This window comes from Centroberyx gerrardi, chromosome 9 (genome assembly GCF_048128805.1).
Source record: "Centroberyx gerrardi isolate f3 chromosome 9, fCenGer3.hap1.cur.20231027, whole genome shotgun sequence".
Taxonomy (NCBI): Eukaryota; Metazoa; Chordata; class Actinopteri; order Beryciformes; family Berycidae; genus Centroberyx; species Centroberyx gerrardi.
The window spans coordinates 15,779,760-15,785,759 of record NC_136005.1 but is presented as its reverse complement, the minus strand read 5'-3'; the positions used below and the strand labels follow the sequence as shown (position 1 = coordinate 15,785,759).

Here is a 6,000-nt window from a genome sequence, read left to right as displayed (position 1 = left end):
GTGTGTGCGCGGTGTGTGTGAGAGAGAAAGAGAGAGAGAGAGTAACCCAAATAAGGATTACACTAAACACCCAGTGAGAGGAAGGAAGAAGAGTTTAGCATATATCAATACAGACCAGCATTCTCTCTCTCTCTCTCTCTCTCTCTCTCTAAATACTACCCATCATCAGCGCTTTGTCCTTCAAACCAGAGCAGGCAGGAAGCATAATGGAAACCATGGCAACGAGGCAGAGAGCAGACAGGTACTGCTGTGGCTGAGTGAGGATGGATGGATGGATGGAGGGATGGAGGGATGGATGGATGGAGGGGTGAGAGAGGAAGAGGGAAGGGGAGGAGAGGAGGGACGAACAGAACGGATAAGGTGTGTGGGAGAGAAAAAAAATTATAATTCTCAACATTACTTTTCAACGCCCTCCGTCTTGCATGCATGTTTGAATAAGACAGGCACACACACACACACACACACAGACACACACACTTGAGCACTGGTAGAACTTCATTTTCTTGGAGGATATGTAGGACTTTCAGGCATAATGTGAGTTGGTGCTTTGGAATAATAAGGGATCTGTGGGTTTTCCTTTCCCATCTCTAAGTCTCGGCTATCAAAGTTCCTCATTACACACACACAGCGCACAGAATTCAGCCAGACTCAAAGCAACGGCAAGCCCAGTTATTCTGAGTAACTAAGCTTGTGGCACTAAGTCTAATAAACTGTGTTGTTTTGTGAACCTTAACAGCGTGTACTGGCTGGCGTTAAGGCTTCCTCAGATGTTAGGCTGGTTTTCCTCTGGCGGTAAGCTGGAATTATAATGTCAACTTTAAAACAAACGTCACAGAAACAAATGTACCAGGATTAATGTGAAATTATTCTAATTTATTCCTGGCTTAATCCCTCATAATATCCCTGCTCACGGTAAGTAGCTGTAAGCAGGCACAGACACACTCTCTCTCTCTCACACACACACATCATATCACATCCAGCGATACCCATCCTAGAAGTCTCCATTCCCATATGTATCTATACTGAGTAACCAACAATACCTGATCTTTCATAAAATGCTGTCAAGTAGAAATTGATAGGAATACTTATGCACAAAAAATGTGTTGTAACTGTCACTCGTCAGACTACTGCTTGCTTGTTCTGACAGCTGAAGGGAGAATACAATTTGAATAAAAATAAAAAAAATGTCTCGCCAGTGAAGCAACAGTGTATCGGTAGTAGAAAAAACTTGGGACTTGGTTGGCTAAATCTGAACATGCAATATGTGCTATATAGCCACATGTAAGTGAATTGTTATCGTTAAACATCAGGCGTTCTTATTAGTTCAGAGTTATGGACCACATTAGTGTGGGGGGTGTTTTCTAAAGTGGAAGCCTAAGACACCTATTGTGCTTGTGTGTGTGTGTGTGTGTGTGTGTGTGTGTGTGTGTGTGTGTGTTGCAGTCGGGGGGCAGTGGTCGGCCCAAATGCTTGACCAGGTCCGTCACAGTTCAGTGAATTCGGTCGACATTGACGGACAGCATTTCGGTCTGATTTGTCCCCCTCTCTCCCATACCGTCCTGATGTGTCAGATCACAGAGGAGACGGTGAGAATATAACGCACCGCTGCACCGGCAGACACACAGACGCAAAGAGCTCTGTGTTGTTTTCCATTTTGTCTAAATCAGAGTTTCTCAACTGGTGGCCGGCCACACAAATCTGTTCTAAAAAGGGTTCAAGGCCTTTTCTAAAATGGAAAATGTATAAAAAAAAAAAAAAAGAAATTCATACTTTTTTTTCATACTTTATTTTTTCAGTAATAGGCGATTTAGGAGTTTTTAGAACTTTTCCTTTCAGTTGATGGTCCCTTAACTTCAGTCCCTATGCTCCCTTGTATGGTGAAGACCAACAGAGGTTGAAAAGTTGGAAAAACACCAAGGGAGCATCATTCCAGTGTGCAGGTATTCCCTTCTTTTTTATGGATTCATGGTTTAATACCAAGCACCTAGCCTACTTTTTTGGATGTGCATACACCACCTTTCTGCTACATTCATTTCAGTCTCATCAATAATCTCTTACTCTGCTTCTCTATTTCCACCTGTACTTGAATAAAACATACGGTTACATCTGGTCTTATACTGTGACCGCCAGGGATGGGATGCTTGCAGAATCCTAATACCAGATAACAAGAGCATGTACAGTATTGACGAGTGTCAAGGAGATATTTTGGCTCTTGAAGTTTATAGAGATGATTCACCAAGTATATTTTTATTTTTCTCATAAGGTCATAAAAAATAATAATATCTTGATATGTTTACACTGAGTTGTTGATGTTGATGACTTCATGTTTGAGGTTAAATACTATAAGTTCCCAGTGTAAAAGCAGATGAGGAAGACAATGATGATCCAAACCATTTATCTCATCTCTCCTCCACATCCTCTCTTCCTTCCCTCGTTCTCCCCATCAGATTCCACCTTCTCCCGTGGAACGACTGGGGGGAAAGCTGGTTATTCAAATTGAAATCAACACTGACAGAGAAGCAGATGTAAAGAGAGAGAGAGAGAGAGGTAAAGAGAGGTAGAACGCTTGTACCTGACGTTGTTAGTATTAATGTGATTCCACTGCGAGGGTTGGGATCGATGCAGTCAGATGAGGGACTGTGTTAACATCCTAATCTCTAATAGCATCAGAGCAGCCAGCCTATAAAAACCTCTACCAGTTCAACCATGAACACACACACACACACAGAGTGAGAGAGAGAGAGGGAGAGATCAAGGTGATAAGGCAGATGGAGAGGACATGAGGAGCCATTAGGGGAAGACTTGTACTGTGTGTTGGAGGAGAATACCCAGATAGCCTCCATGACCCCAAACCACAGTCTGCCTTCACTATGCTGCACACTTACACAACTGAAGCCCAGGGACTCCCACTGGCCAAAGACTGCCTTAAAAATGCCAAATTCATTATTTATCCGTGATCTGCAGTCTCTGAAATGGAAGCCTTCTTTATATTCAGAGGAGCTCTCTGTGTTCATTTGGTGAAATATCTGCTATAAACATAAAAATACAATCAATGACTGCTAACAATGTTGTGTAGCTCTTCTGAGTGAAGCACTGCTGTCCCGCTGCAAGCTTGCACTGTATGTACTGTATGCCTTGTGCGAGCATTAGCTCCGAAATAGCGCTCATTAAAGCTGCACTAGGCAAGGTTTTCACGTAAAAAAAAACAAAAACAAACACCCGTCTTATCAGCCTGAATCACATGGGACTGCAACGGAGCAGGGCGTCCCATCTCTTCTATTTGAGATGCCGCAGATTTGCCCTATTTGCCAAAAATAAAAATAAAATTTTGGGTATGTTCACTGGGGGGGGGGGGGGGGGGGGTCTTCTCAGTACACAGGAAATTATGAATTTAAACTCGAGAATGAAACACTTGCTCCTAGACAGCAGTGAGCGAGCGCTCCATCCAGAGAAAGCTGGACTCAGTAGTGATGAACTTCTTCTCCACCTCCACCAGCCACTGTCTGAGTCGTGCAGTTTACTGACATCACGTTCCATTAATTCTGGGTATTGAGGTCAAACAGTCGCCTCTTGCTGCCGTTTGAGTCCACCGATATACAAAATTGTAGAAGTGAAGATTAAAGTTTAGTGATTCATTTTGACCAATAGCCTACTGAAGGAGTGGTGAATGAAAGGTTTTATAGTGTAAAAACCCTGAGCAGTCCCTTGTTAATTTTAGGAGAGGAGGCTGGAGGAGCAAACTGTTGGGCATTTCATTACTGAGATGGAAATGCAGGGTTGGAACTGAGGGCCTGGGGAAACTTTGGATTGATGCCTCAAGATGTTGCAGTATAACCAACTGGAAAAGTTGATTCAAAGGAAGTTTTTAAGTTATACAATGAGCCTGCCCCACCTCCATCAAATAACCTCCTCCGGCCTAATGTTAAACATATGCACCAATGAAATCATTCTCATACAAGTCTCATACAAGTATAAAAGAATTGATATCCATTTCAGTCTGACAGCAATATCTACATCTCTAAGTTTCTCAAATTTTCTACATTTTTAATTTAGACTAATAGTTCCACATAAGCAGAGACAATCAAATCAAACAATACACTATACTATTTAACTACGGCAAATGTATTGGCATTTTAAAACAGGCACACAAACACATGCCATGAGACCCAGATGAGGCTTTCCATTGTCCCTCGGCTAATTCGAAAAGCTTTTTGCTGATCAAACTTGGAGAAAGGCAAAAAAAATTGCATCCAGTGGCCTGGCTGCTTTAAAACGTTCCAAATCTAATTTTGACTCATTAGTAAGCCTCTGTAGTACTTCTGTCTCATACTGCAGACACAACCTCTGAGACTTGCATGTGTGTGTGTGTGTGTGTGTGTGAGACAGCATCTTTAATTGCCCAGGTAACACAGCCAGATGCTCCATCACTCTGGCAATGGCAGTGATTAAAAGCAGTAAAATATTCATTTCAATCAGACACCCACATGCCACATGTATAATTAATGCTCAGGGGAAGGACAGGCAACTTTTACCACAACCACACACACACACACACACACACACACACACTTCCATCACTATATTCCCTCTACATGCCACAACCAGCTGCTTAGTGTGTGTGTGTGTGTGTGTGTGTCGGGGCGGATCCAAGAAATGGAATTGTGGATGAGCCACTTGGAGGATACTCCACCGGGAGGTCAGAGGGTAGACAGACTGCACTCTGGGACGTCATTCAGCCACCTACACAGCAGATGTGTTGGATTCCTCTCTCCCTGCCCCGACTCTCTCTGGGAGTGTTTTTGTGGGGGAAACAGCATCTAGAGTCGCGGCGTATTGTGCATGCCGCTCTCTCTGTTGTGGGCGTTTATGTGTGTGTACAAGTTTCCGTGCGCCCTGCCGTTTTTCCTTCTCCTTCTTCTACGTCTCTCTGTTTGTCTGCGCCACTGTGTACCTGCGAGCAGTAAGTTGGAGGTCTCAGAAGCAGTCTGATATCTCCAGTGGGTGGGATAATATACAAACACAAAACAATCCGAGACTTAAGCTGAATTTGCAGACATCTGATTTTCAACACACTTGGTGGAGCAGATCTGATCTGCCTGTGGCTATGTGATGTAGTAGTAGAAACCAAATAGAATAGGATTTTTCCATTCCGAATTTGCGCTACGATGTGTTAAAAATCAGATGTTCTATTTGTATGTAAATCACACCACAAGGATCCTCTCTCTCTCTCTCTCTCTCTCGCACACTTGAAGATATCCGTTTCTTTTCTCCTGTCAATCCCCATGACTCCATTTGGGCTATTTTCTCCGCCGGCCCTTTCCATCCATCTGACTGCTGTCTCTTTGTTTTCCTTGATTAAGCCCTCTGTCGCTGTATTGTTTAGACTCCACCAGTAGGCTACAATTACCCAGCGCTGTGTGTGTGTGTACTGTATCACGCTCATCACAATTACCTCTGGGTGCGAGTGTGTCGTCTGTTACCTGCTCATGTTCCAATTTCTCTGAGTGGCGAGGGAGCGCCATCCAGATGCTTTAATGTGTACACAACAATGTGACCGGGACAACACAAAAAAAAAAAAAGCAGGGAAATGGGAAATCTCTATTAGAATGAATGGAGGTTATGCATCCAAAAATCTTGATAAAAAAAAAAAAAGCACATCCCTATGAGGAGCAAGAGTAACACCTTAACACACCTGAATTCACCTCTCAGTCTTTCATTATGTCATTCATCCTCTTCTTCAGTGGCAGGAAAAGGAGGAGATACATCCTCAAAAAGCAACTTTGGATGTTTTCCTCCGATGCTATTTTAGTACACAGAGAGATGACAAGTTATAGATAGACTCTAGGATGGATCTCATATTCAACAGGCTAGAACATGAACAGTTGGCAGGCACTACATAAGCGCTGTGGTGAGGCTGACTGATGGGATTCTGGTGACTTGTTTTATTTGATTATGACTGGCTTGGTGGTATTATATTCCTCCTCTGTGAGATTTCCAAAC

The 6,000-nt window shown here is 43.1% G+C and overlaps 1 protein-coding gene across 1 annotated transcript in view; it reads right to left on the bottom strand.

The window, feature by feature from the left end:
• mysm1 (Myb-like, SWIRM and MPN domains 1) overlaps window positions 1-6,000 on the bottom strand; it is a 67,307-nt gene that overhangs the window by 43,055 nt on the left and 18,252 nt on the right. The window lies entirely within an intron of this gene.